Source organism: Rutidosis leptorrhynchoides, chromosome 1 (genome assembly GCF_046630445.1).
Source record: "Rutidosis leptorrhynchoides isolate AG116_Rl617_1_P2 chromosome 1, CSIRO_AGI_Rlap_v1, whole genome shotgun sequence".
Taxonomy (NCBI): domain Eukaryota; kingdom Viridiplantae; phylum Streptophyta; class Magnoliopsida; order Asterales; family Asteraceae; genus Rutidosis; species Rutidosis leptorrhynchoides.
Genome location: NC_092333.1, coordinates 552,344,134 through 552,358,316, shown reverse-complemented (window position 1 = coordinate 552,358,316; position 14,183 = coordinate 552,344,134).

The window sequence follows — 14,183 nt, the reverse complement described above, 5'->3', positions numbered from 1 at the left end:
CTTATCATTTCTACTCAGAAATCATCTGCTTATCATCCTTAGGAAATTACTTGCTTATCATTATTAGTCTAAACACGTCTTGCTACATTAATTGCATGAGTAGTGTATAGACAAAATTCATATCTTAGCGTATCTGCTAAATCATATCTTATCGTATCTGTTACTTTAAACTTTGTCTGACATATTCTGTAAATTCCTCCGTAATCTATGAAATCTTTTGCTCTATATATATAGATATTCTATTTAATTAGAATACCATTCGATAGCCGGAAAATCATTTCATATCGAAAAATCCTTTATTCAATCGTACTAAATGGAATTCGTCATTAGTTCAAGTTCCTCAGATTATGAAATGGAATCCCACTCAAGCTCCGAAAGCAGTGTGACCGGAATGGATCAACCAATCAGTCATCACCTATTCTGGATGAATTAGGGATGGGTTCGTAGCCTCCTCAATCATTGGAGACAAGAAGAAGGTGATCCCTTCCATCCACCACATTATCCTCTTGACGAAGAACCTGAAGCACTTACCGGCGAACCTGTCTGAAACACCATTTTCTCTCTCATTTCCAGAGTATCTCGTCATGATTATATACTACATCAAATTCTAGATTTTATTTATCCGCTTGTCCGAACTGACAATCATCCCGGTGTAATAGAAGAAGTCAACGAGCTTCGCGCTCGGGTAGTGGCTTTGGAGAATATGGTGCAAAGGTTACAAACACCAGCAGCAGCACCAGCAGCATAATCAGTACCACCAACATCAACGTCAACAGTACCATTACCACCCCCAACCACAATCGCGTCGTAAACCTCAACTCCATAATCTATCCCACGAGCATCAAGGTCATACGTCCTATAAATAACATGGAAGACCAACAACAACAAACGATGAAGTATTAATTCATGACTTCATCGGAGAAATATTTTACGGTGATTATGTAATCTCTAAAATTTTAGAGATTACTTATTCTAGATCTAACCATAAATCAGATGAGTGGACCGAAATGATAAAAGAAACCCTGACCAGAATGGTGCACGATTTACAAACTAGACTTGTTTTACCAACAGCATCAACAGTACCGCCAGCATCACCAGCATCGTCAGTGTTGTCAGTATCAGCATTAGCAGTACATATAACCTTACAAGCTCCATCAGTTCAAGAATCACCGCGGACATCATTATGAATCAACATCGAGTATATTGTATCAACGAGTTATGAAGAATTAACTCATTTCCACTGAAGGATTTATATGTATATCTTATATATAAATCTTTAAACCATAATAAATCTTTCCGTACTAAGCTATTATGTGTGAATCTTAACTACTCGGTTAATTCATATTACTAATATGCAATAATGCACGTCCTTCGTCCGCAACTTAACTATCATTAACTACAACCTCTGTCTCAATTCAATAAATTCCAATTCATAATAAATCAAGTGTATTATTCAAATATATGTTGATTTTACACTTTCGTCATCAATGTACTCGAAACTTTTCAGATAACATCATTCGTACTTTGCGAAGTTCACAAGAATTTAATGAAAACCAATATCATGCCCCAACAAATAACGAAGTATTGATTTATAATTTCAATATTATTGAAGTAATACTTATGTAATCTCTAAAGCCTTTAAGAGATTATTCAATTCTAGTTTCAACCGTAAATTAAATGAGTTTAATTTAATATTAACTCATTAAATCGATATTACATCTGAAGAAAATATACATATATATATATATATATTTTCAAAAAGACTGTAATAAAAATTCTTTTGTACAAAATATTAATTGTGAAATATTTTTTTAACGGGTAGGTAATACCCGAGAGATATATAAATTCACAATTAATATGTTACATTCTTCGAATTTGATTCAGCAATCATCAACTATACTCACTATTTTCTCAAACAATATATATTCTTTTATAGAAATCAAAACAACCATACTCATTCAAAATTTAATTACATATTCTGATTTTGAAATCTCAGAATTCAACTCGAGATATGACCGAAATCATCACTCTTAGATCCTTACATCTTTCACAAGCTATACTTTGACTTCAAAACTGTGTTAGAACATCATATGTATATTAACGATTACAATCTGTGTTTAAAACCCTTCGAAATTCATGAAGACACTTCAAATAATGAACAATCGAGATGATGATCCAACCACATATTAACCACAGTCTTGCATCTGAAAAGCTCTCGAAACCAGAGTCATAATTTAACACGTATCCGTGTCAGACCCTTTGACATTTATTAGCAAAAAAACTTTGCGATTCCTTTTCAAATTAGTCAGTTTTGTCACAGCTTTAGCAAGTCAACTTCGACTTTTCAGTTGAAACAGTCTTATTATAACCTTGATATAGACGTTGCGCTTTCGTCATCGTTACCGGAGAACCTTTTATGTCTCACCACATTAAAAATAAACTTACCAACAACTTCACTGATCTTTGACTTTCTGAAAAGTCATTATATTTATCGAAACCCCATCATTTACTCATCCGCATCTTGTAACAAGAATTGTCATGTCAATTACTGGGAATCAGCAACTAGTATTTTGAAATCTTGCAGCATGTCTCTGCCAACGGTTATAGGTGTATATATAACGTCTATCTCCTAGACTTATATACTTTGAATGTGAAGTTTCTGAAAAACACCCTAAACTACGAACTAGTTCTCCGAAGTTTGGAAAATGCTGATGAAGCAGCAAAAACTGTAAACGACCTTAACAGTCAAAAGTTTGATAATAAAGTATAGTGTGTTGGAAAAGCTTAGAAAAAGAGAAGGTTTGGAACTGGAAAACGGATTAAGCAAACCATGAAGGAGGCTATGGAGAAATCACAAAGACTAAACCTGCCTTCAAAGAATCCAAATGATTCAGTGTCTACTGAAATTATATCAAATACCTTACTCCTGACTCTAAACCCTTGTGAATAATATTCTTCATCATCCTCTGATCTTAGATATTCTAAAATATCATCATATCTTTCATTATAAATATCCTCCATATTTCTGAAGATATTTTCTTAATTTTTCTTATTTGAAATCATTTACCTCTTCACGCTATCTGTATTACATCATAAAAGAAACTATTTTAGTTTCTAAATTCTGGAACATTCAAGTTTAAAATAGGAATATTTTGAAGTAGTGTTGGGAACTGAAGCATGAATTAGTATAATATAATGACACTTGATCAACGTGATTATATTACAGTAAGTCATGCTGAGTTTCTAAATGGAACGTGATGATTCACAGATCATAACATCATCATGTACCATGTTTTACGACTCTTGTATTCTATTTAACCTCTAAAATATCAAGAAAATATTTCTTGATGATTCGGCCTTTTCCAAGGTATTCTAGTAATTTGACAAGTCAAGATCGTGCCATCATAATTTCCTTCCTAGAACATTAACAATGTTCATTCCGAAATTCATATCTGTGAATTCTGGACCATTACAAGCGGTGCTTAATCGCAAGAAGAAGAAACGAAAGGACAAAACTCCAAAATAGAAATTGGGGTATAAATTGCAGCAAATAAAAGAGAGCATTAACTGTGAATGATAATGATTATAGAAGACAGAAGCAGAGACTTTAAAATATAAGGGAACATATAAAGCCCAACGATAAACCAGAAATTATAAAATATATATATCGATGCATATAGCAATATAAAGACACGGGAGAACTAGAAACACTATAAACCCAAGAGTATAGTAGAAGTAAATAGATTCTTCCGGCGGTAGATGAAAAAGAAGAATGACCGATATGAAAGTTAGAAGTATATCGAGAATCAGAACTGGATGGAGCATATTGATGAATACTTTAAAATATGAGTTGGGGGGGGGGGAAGAATAGAAGGTGATGAAACATGACTAGGAACTTAGAAATCAACAGATTTAACTCACACAATGGCGGAATAAGTGAATCAAACCCTCTAGTGAATAGGTTAAGTTTTTTTTGATTAATTTAGTCAAACCACAACTAAATCAAGTGTGATTAGATCAACACATAGAGCTATTATTCACCACCTGGGTGATTTGGACTGAGAGAGAATCGGAGGAGCTCACTAGATCTGAGTGTGTGTAACAAATGAGAGGCTTAACCTAAAATGAAGAACATAAGACTTTATATACCCCTGCTGTTGACTCACCCATACGATTCATTCATCACACGTACGAGTTGGCTTCATCAGCCGTACGGGTGATCACTCACTCGTGTCTTCTCATTTAGGTTGTAATTGTGACTTAGCTCAGCATCAACCATGCGTATGAGCCTGTCAGCCGTACTAATGAGGCTTCACTCGTACGTCTGACTAAGTCTAACATAGTCAAACATCTAAATCTCGTTCCTGCAGTTCCTGTAACCACATACAAACACGGATAGTATAATAACGAGCAATCATGGTGGCCTGTAAACTGTTTTACCTGCAATGGACGTGGGTAGATGTCTAGGGACTTGCATAAAATGCATCAACAGAAGGTGTGAGTTGTAAGGAAACGAAGGAGGTGAATTTATAAGAAAATCTCCGACAGAACAATTAAAATGGACGATCGCATTTAAAGCGGATCCTAATTCCCTTGATTATCGGAGAGTCAAATCTTATTAAGAAGATTTTCTTCAAATTCCTTGAAATCTGGGAATCAATCATATGTACGTCAAATGATAAGATGAATCTACACTTGCTCATTTCACTCTTCTATGTTAGCTTCATTCGTACTCTTCATATAAATGGATTGTTTATCCAAATTATTCGCTGATAATAAAACTCTAATTTTCAGCCCGTATGCATCATGAAAACATACTTATTATCATTCACGACCTTTCCACTCAAATTTCGGGACGAAATTTCTTTAACGGGTAGGTACTGTGACAACCCGGAAATTTCCAACCAAATTTAAACTTTAATCTTTATATGTTTCTGACACGATAAGCAATATTTGTTAAGTTAAATTTCAAGAATTTTAAACTATGTTCATACATTCATTCAACCTCGACCAAGTTCCAACGATTCACGAACCATTAAACGAATATAATTATATATGTATATGTGTATATATATTATAACTTGAAACGTAAACAAAATATTAGATTAAATACTTTATATGATTGTATCTGTTTCAAAATGTTTATCAATGGAATTAGAAGATAAGATCAAATGATTGAATTATCAGATATATTGAATTATGATTACAAGTCTCTGTTGAAAGGCCCACGTTGATTTGAGAAATCTTTCTATTTTAACAATATTCGGAAAATGGTAAAGTGATTTATAAATAAGAACAAATTGTCAATCATTGAGAACTAGACAAAGGATAGTGGAAGATTGAATCTCATAAAGACTCGATTGATCTATTTAGTTTCAAACGTACAAAAACATTTTCAGTTTAAAAAGAACTTTATTATTAAAACGTATATAACTTTTATAAATATCTAGAACCACTTTTGACAACTCATTACTTAACTAGTATGATAAAGATAAAGATATTTATATTTTATTTTATTAAATATATATAATGATTTAAATTAATATTATATATATTTATACGCGTATTATACGTACATAGTTTTATACTTTTACTATACTTAAACTTTACCTTTACTTTATTTTTACTTTACTTTAACTTTAATAATTCACTTTAATAATTCATACTTTAATAATTCACTTTAATAATTCATAATTTAATAATTCACTTTAATAATTCATGCTTTAATAATTTACTTTAATAATTCAAAAATCTATTATAAATAGAATTCAATAGGTTTCATTATTTCATAGAAACTTGAAAATATTTTTCTCTAAACTCTCTCAATCGATTTACATATATATATTTACTCCGTATTATTTCAAGATATTATTAGTATACATAAAATATTATGACGGAGTGCTGTCCGAGTGATTTCGAAATTGTTTTTCAAGTGGGATAGGATTAAGTAAATTATGGGTTATAGCTATGGAGGTGATTGAGTATGGTTCATGGGTATGCTCGTGAGGTCAATATAGTGTTTATCATTTCCGTTGCGTCCACGTACCTTTCCTGCAATATTGAATCTCAATATTGATACGTGAGTACTCATAATTTAACTTTTACATACTAATAGTGTATCCCTAACTAGTGCTCGAGTATTTAGGATTATGCATGCTTGTACTTTTGATTTTGCCCTTAGACAGGTTAGGTTGAATCTTGAATTAGTTACACTTGCGGTTGAGATAAGGTATAAGATATGCATGTCCTTGGAAAGCTAGCGAAAAATTAAGAACTTTTCCTTTAGATATCGAATGGTTTCGATGAACAGATTAGAAGTTATAATCAATTGAATTTTCGATATTTTTATTAAAAATGATTATTATTATCGTCATTTTTATCGTCGTTCTAGTTTTATCTTATTATTATCATTATTATTTTCTTTATCAATAAAAGGGATTTATCATTAAAAATTGTTATTTTTTTTATTACTATCGTTATTATCGTTAAAGTTATAATTAGTATTATTATTATTATCCAATTATTATTATTATTATTATTATTATTGGTATTATTATTATTATTATTATTATTATTATTATCATTATTAATATATATATATATATATATATATATATATATATATCATTATTTAAAAATGGTTATTGTTATTGTTATTATTATTATTACTATATTATCATTAAGATAATTATTAGTATTATCGTTAATAATGTTATAGTAACTATCATTATTAATATTAGTGTAATTAAAACAAATATTTGTAACACCTAATTATTTTGATTACTATTATTATCATTATTATGAACACGATATAAAAGACGATTAAAAGCTATTAAACGAAACGATTAGGAAATAATGGGTAAGAGTATCATGATGAAATTAAAATATTATAAGATATTGATTTAGATAAAATTATCGTTCTTATTATTTTTATCATTACTATTATTATTAAAAGTATCGTTAGTATTAAAACTATCATTTTAACAAAAATTATTATTTTAATAGAAATGTCATTGTTACTATAAAATATCATTATTATTATTATTTTAAATAGAATTATTATTTTAAAGATAATATTAAAAATATCGTAAATATTAAAGTTATCATAATTAGAATCATCGTTTTATCATAATGTCATCTTAGCAATTATAAATATTGATATTTTTATAATAATAATTATTGTTACAAAATAATACAACTTTTACTTACTATCATTATATATATTATTTTATCAAATAAATATGTTATACAAACATATTTTACTACGTGTAATAACTTACTTTAATAATACCTATCATATTATCTTTATGATATTAAATGAACCCTATAAATTTTATTACTTAATATATATAAAAGAATATTTTATTATACAAATTTAATATAAAATTTTATTTATTAATAAATAAATTATATTATTTACTCTAATAAATCTTTTAAAAATATTTAAAAATATAAAACGACGATATTTAAACTATATATTAATCATGTATAGATTTTTGGAAATTATTTTGAGTCAAATTTACTTTTGTTGACTTTTGCATATTAGTCTCGAGCATTAGGATTGTGGTACACTATGACTTGACCTAATTTGTTAGACAAATATTGACCAACACATAAATATATATAATTAATTTAGGTTCGTGAATCCGAGGCCAACCTTGCACTTGTTCAATGACGTTATATGTATTTTTACTACGAAATACAGTATGGTGAGTTTCATTTGCCTTTTTACCCTTTATATTTTTGGGACTGAGAATACATGCGCTTTTATAAATGTTTGACGAAATAGACACAAGTAATTGAAACTACATTCTATGGTTGAATTATCGAAATCGAATATGCCCCTTTTTATTAAAGTCTGGTAATCTAAGAATTAGGGAACAGACACCCTAATTGACGCGAATCCTAAAGATAGATCTATTGGGCCTAACAAACCCCATCTAAAGTACCGGATGCTTTAGTACTTTGAAATTTATATCATGTCCGAAGGAGGATCCCGGAATGATAGGGGATATTCGTATATGTATCTAGTTAATGTCGGTTACTAGGTGTTCACCATATGAATGATTATTTTTGTCTCTATGCATGGGACGTATATTTATGAGAACTGGAAATGAAATTCTTGTGGTCTATTAAAATGATGGAAATAAATGATTATGATAAACTAATGAACTCACCAACCTTTTGGTTGACACTTTAAAGCATGTTTATTCTCAGGTGTTAAAGAAATCTTCCGCTGTGCATTTGCTCATTTTAAAGATATTACTTGGAGTCTTTCATAGCATATTTCGAAGAACGTTGCATTCGAGTCATTGAGTTCATCAAAGATTATTATTAAATCAATTTATAGTTGGATAGTGGATATTATGAAATGGTATGCATGCCTGTCAATTTTCGATGTAAAGAAAGATTGTCTTTTAAAAACGAATGCAATGTTTGTAAAATGTATCATATAGAGGTCAAATACCTCGCAATGTAATCAACTATTGTGAATTGTTTATAATGTATATGAACTGGTCCTTTCACCTCAACATCTCATTCTGTACCTCGAGTATAATTATCGTTCTACGAATCGTTCTACATCAATTATCTTCATTCTACGTGACGATTATATAATTTCTAATGTTTTAGAGATTATGTGTTCTAGTTCTAACGATAAATCAAATGAGATTAATACCATATTAACTCATTAAATCCACGATTATATCTGAAGAAAATATATATGTGTATATGTTTTCATAAAGATTGTAATCAAAAATTCTTTTGTACAAACTATTAATGGTGAAAATATTTTAACGGGTAGGTAATACCCGAGGAATATTTAGATTTCAAATTAATTAGTTACACTGTACATTCTTTCAAATCTGATTCAACAGTCATTTACTATCCTACTTACATCCACCGATGCACGTATCCGTTCATCACAGAATAACCACTATCATTCAATTTCATATTTGGATTTTGACCTATCAGAATCCGACAAGTGGCATAATGAAGAAAACATTGGACAAAATAAAATTTGTTAGAAACAAAAAATTAACTATGAGAAATTTTGTTAAGAATCCACGCTAACAAAATCCTAGCTAACTATTAATTCCTTATTGTACATTTATTTATCGCAATTTATTTATCACAATTTTAATTCTCGTAATTTTATTTATCGTCATTTAAATTCTGTTATTTATTTTACGCACTTTAAATATTGTCGTATAAATTGGGACACATATACAATGTTTTGACATATCATATTGACGTCATCTATATATATTATTTGGAATAGCCATAGACACTCTATATGTTGTAATGCTCGAGTTCACTATACAGGGTTGAGGTTGATTCTTAAATAATATATATACTTTGAGTTGTGATCGAGTCTGAGACATGTATACAATGGGTCACGACATGTATTAATTAATTCGAATATTATATATTAAACTATATATGAATGATTGAATTACTAATTGTGGACTACTAACTGTGAACTGCCAACATTGGACAATTAAAATGAATAAAAATAATGATTATAACATATGAAACTAAACAATTCTTCAAGTTTGCCTCTTGATTTCATCTTAAACCTTATTTGTATCTTGACGATTACAATCTGCGTTCAAACTTTTCATGATTCTTGAAAATACCTCAATTGAGAGGATGAACCAACCGCACTTCATTTACGGAAGGAAATTTATGCATATAGTTATGCACCTGAAAAACACTCGAAATTTGAACAAACGTTTAACACGTATCTGTGCTAGTTCCTTTGGCATTGTTATTACCAAAAATAACTTTGCAATCCCTTTCCAAAATAGCCAATTTTGTCACAGCTTCAGCAAATCAATTTCGACTTTTCATTCGAATGAACTCTACTGTAACTTTGTTATATAAGTTTGCCTTTCATCATCGTTACCGGAGAACCGTTTATATTTCATCACATTAGCAGTAAACTTACCAGAAAATTCATTACTCATTGACTTAAGTCTCTCCGAAAAATCATTATATGTACCCATTGAAACCCCATTATCTACTCATCTGCATCTTGTAACAATAATTGCCATATCAAATACCGAGAAGCATCAATCATCAATCTCGAATCTTGCAGCATTTTCACTTTAACAGATATATATATATATATATAACGTGTAACTCCTGGATTTACGAACTTCAATTCTGAATTTTCGAAAAGCGCTTTAGCCTATGAATCAGTTTTCTGAGTTTTGAAAAAAAAAAACTGATGAAGCAGCGAAAATTGGAGACTGCCTTAATAGTCAAAAGTTTGATAATAAAGAATTGAGCAAACCATGAATGAGACTCTGAACAAATCATAAGGACTAAACTTGTACATAAATAATCTTGATGATTATGTTTCTGATGGAATCTTTGCCGATTACCTTGCTCCTTAATCATTCCAAATCATTGTGAATAAATTTCTTCATCACGCTTTGGTTCTAAAAATTATTAGATATCATGGTATCTTTCATTATAAACATCCTCAATATTTCTAAAGATATCTTCATAAATATTCTCGTCCGATATTAATTATCTCTCCGCACTATCTGTGTTATTTCATAAAAGAAAACTGTTTTAGTTTCTATATTCTGTAAATCTTCGAATTTAAAATATGAATGTTTTGAAGTAGTGTTGGAAATTGATGCATGAGTTTGTATAATATAATGACACTTGATTAACGTGATTATATTACAGTAAGTCATACTGAGTTTCTAATGAAACATGATGATTCACAGACTATAACGTCATCCTGTGTCATGTTACACGCCTCTTACATTCTACCTAACCTCCGAACATATCAAGAAAATATTCTTGATAGTTCTATCTTTTTCGTGATTTCTAATAATTTAACAAATCAAATCATGCTATTACCTTTCCTTTCTGCATAGTATATTATGATCATTTGAAATTTCATACCTACGAATTCTGGATCGTTATTCGCTTGACTTGAAGTCGGAAAGAGAAAAAAAACATGGAGCTTCGGAATATAAATAAGAATAGGAGCGACATCAAACAAGAAATTACAAACCGTGTATATCTATGCGAATAGCAAGATAAAGACACGGGAGAATTAGAAATACTATAACCCCAAGGTAATAGTAGAAGAAAACAGATTCCTCTGGTGGAAGTTGGAAAAGGAGAATGATTGCTGCAATAGTAAGGATAAGGACAAGGATTAGAACTGGATTAAGCATTTTCACAATTTTTTGAATTTGGGAATTGATTATAGGAGTGGTACAAATAATGGGACGGAAGAAATTCATTTATAGTGAAATATCCGACAGAGCAATCGAAACAGGTTATTGCATTTAATCAAAGAAGATCCTAAAATTAAAATCTTATTACGAAGATTTTCTCTAAATCCCTTAAATTCCGGAAGTCAACCGTGACTACGTCACCGGTTAAGATGAACCTGCATTTACTCACTTCACTCTTTTGTGATATCTTTACTCGTACTCTTCACAAAATCAAATTGTTTTATCTATAGTACTCGATGATGATAAGACTCTAATTTTCAGCTTGTATGTGTCATGAAAACATACTTATTGTCATCCATGACCATCCCAATCAAATTTCGGGACGAAATTTCTTTAACGGGTAGGTACTGTGACGACCCGAAAATTTCTGACCAAATTTAAACTTAATCTTTATATGATTCCGACACGATAAGCAAAGTCTGTAAGGTTGAGTCTCAAAAAGTTTGAACTGTTTCATATATTCAATTGACCTTCGACTGCTCTCGACGATTCACGAACAATTAATTGTAAATAGATATGTGTGTATGTATATATAAATAATAATTTAAAATATAATTTGAAGTATTATATGTTGTTGTTATTAAAAATTAATAAAATAAAAATAGGATATTATAATAATTATTATTTAAAATATATCTCTATATATAAATAAATTATATTAAAAATAAATATTAAATGATTGTAATACTCGTTTGATGTTTCGATTGATATTAAGCAAGTTAAATTCGAACTTATGTAATTTTAAAATAGACGGTAATACGAAAATGAGTTTTATAAATTTTAGGCTTATTAAAAATGTATTTAGGAACTATTTTTTGAATTTTAAAATTTTTTTTATTTTACTTGGGATTGGGGGTGAATAATTAATGTAATTTTTATTTAATATTTAATGATCAAATTTTATACCATAATGACCAAAATAAATATATGGACTTAATTTAAAAATTTGGGATTTTTAGGAACACTTTGATAGGATAACTGTTTAAGCAATGGATACGATATAATAACCTTATTAATTATGTAAACAGTAAATTACTCCGTGATTAAATTCGTATCTTTTCAAATCTCCTTTTCAACTAATCACATGTATTATTGTTAAATAATATTATATTATAATTATTATTATATTATTATTAAGTTTAGAGATTTATGTATATATATATTATGCATATACATATAGATATGATCAACCTTACACCCTACCATGGCATCGGCTACCATCACCAATCTTCGCCACCCTAACCCGTCACCGGCCACCCTGTAACAACCCTATCACCACCATACAATCGCCACCATCTTCACCTTACCACCTTATATATATATATATATATATATATATATATATATATATATATATATATATATATATATATATATATATATATATATATATATATATATATATATATATATATATTTCTTCGTTTCTTCACTTCATTCTAGTGCAGCTACAAAACCATTAACAAAATTGCGTCTATGGCTACAAATGTTTTCTGTTTCACCTACTCTTTCGCTCGCTGAACCACAGGGAACCAACTAACATCACAAACCCACGTTGCTTTTATATTTCTGTTTCGAATTCCTTTCAAACACAGCTACCAAACGTTTTGTTATTTCTTTTTCTTTCGTCCTTACTATGGCTCGTTATATTTCCTTCTGTTATCCTTTGAAACCACCACCAAAACAATCACACCACCGCTGCTGTTTTTCTCTTGGTTTCTGTTGTACTGTTACACCATTATTTTCCTATTTTTGCAGCCATGGAACCACCATAAATACCTCGAAAACAGCCACATTCTGTTTTCTATTCGGTATAAACACTACCATGAATTATCACCAAGAAACCACCACAAGACAACCCTAAACCGTCGAGACCCAACACTTTCATCATGTTCGATAACCACTCAAAACCCAAGTTATTGTTCGATGAAACCCTCACTATCTTCTGTGTGTCTGTTATGATTGACAACCCATAACACGACTATCGTTATGGTTCGAACAACCCTACTTCTATTTTTATTAACCTCTATTGCATACTTCTATTTTTTTCTTTTCTTTTCGTGATGTTCCAGCTGCTCGTCTTTCTATTTTTCGATTAGAACAAATCACAAATCCACGAATTGCTTATGCAAGATGATGATGAATTGTATCGTTGATGATACAAATTTCTATTTTGATCGTTTGTTTGATCAAACGATGTTGATGGATCTCGCTTCGATTTGTTTGTTGTTGATGATGAGATGATGTAACATCCTCAAGTGGGCCTAGATGTAAGATTACTAGATTGCCCTTAAGTTGGTGTTGCGTTATGATATGCTTTTATTTTTATTTAATGTTTATTATTAATTAATGATGAGGTTAGGACCAGTTTGTGACAAGGGTCACAGAACAGGTTTGTTTATTTAATTTGGACTTCGTTTGGTTTGCCAAATGATGTACGAAAGATATCAGATAACTGATAAATACCCGTGTGTCACTCAGTGTGGGAATTAAACCCAATTAAGTGACTAAGTGCTGGCTTCCCTTCTCATTTTCTAGAAAACTCCCAAACCCTCCCGTACCTTCATCTCTTTCACATACCAAACCCTAATTTCTAATCTTTGTTCTTGAGCTCAAATCATTTACATTTTCGTGTTCCTTATGATCTACTGATTCTATCAAGGTAAGAATCACAAGTTTTCATGATTTAATCTTCAAGAAAATTGGGTTTTTGTGATAGTTTTTACAAAGTGGGTAATTTGGGTCAAAAGAGTTGAATTTGATGTTGTTTGAGTCCAAATCTTGTGGGTTTATGTTTCTTGATGTATAGTGTCTTAGATTTGGTCAGTTTTGAGGTAAAAATCGAGCTCTAGAGCAAGAATTGGATGAATTTGGGTGAAACCCGTCACTTTGGCTTCAGCTTCTGCAGATGAACACGGT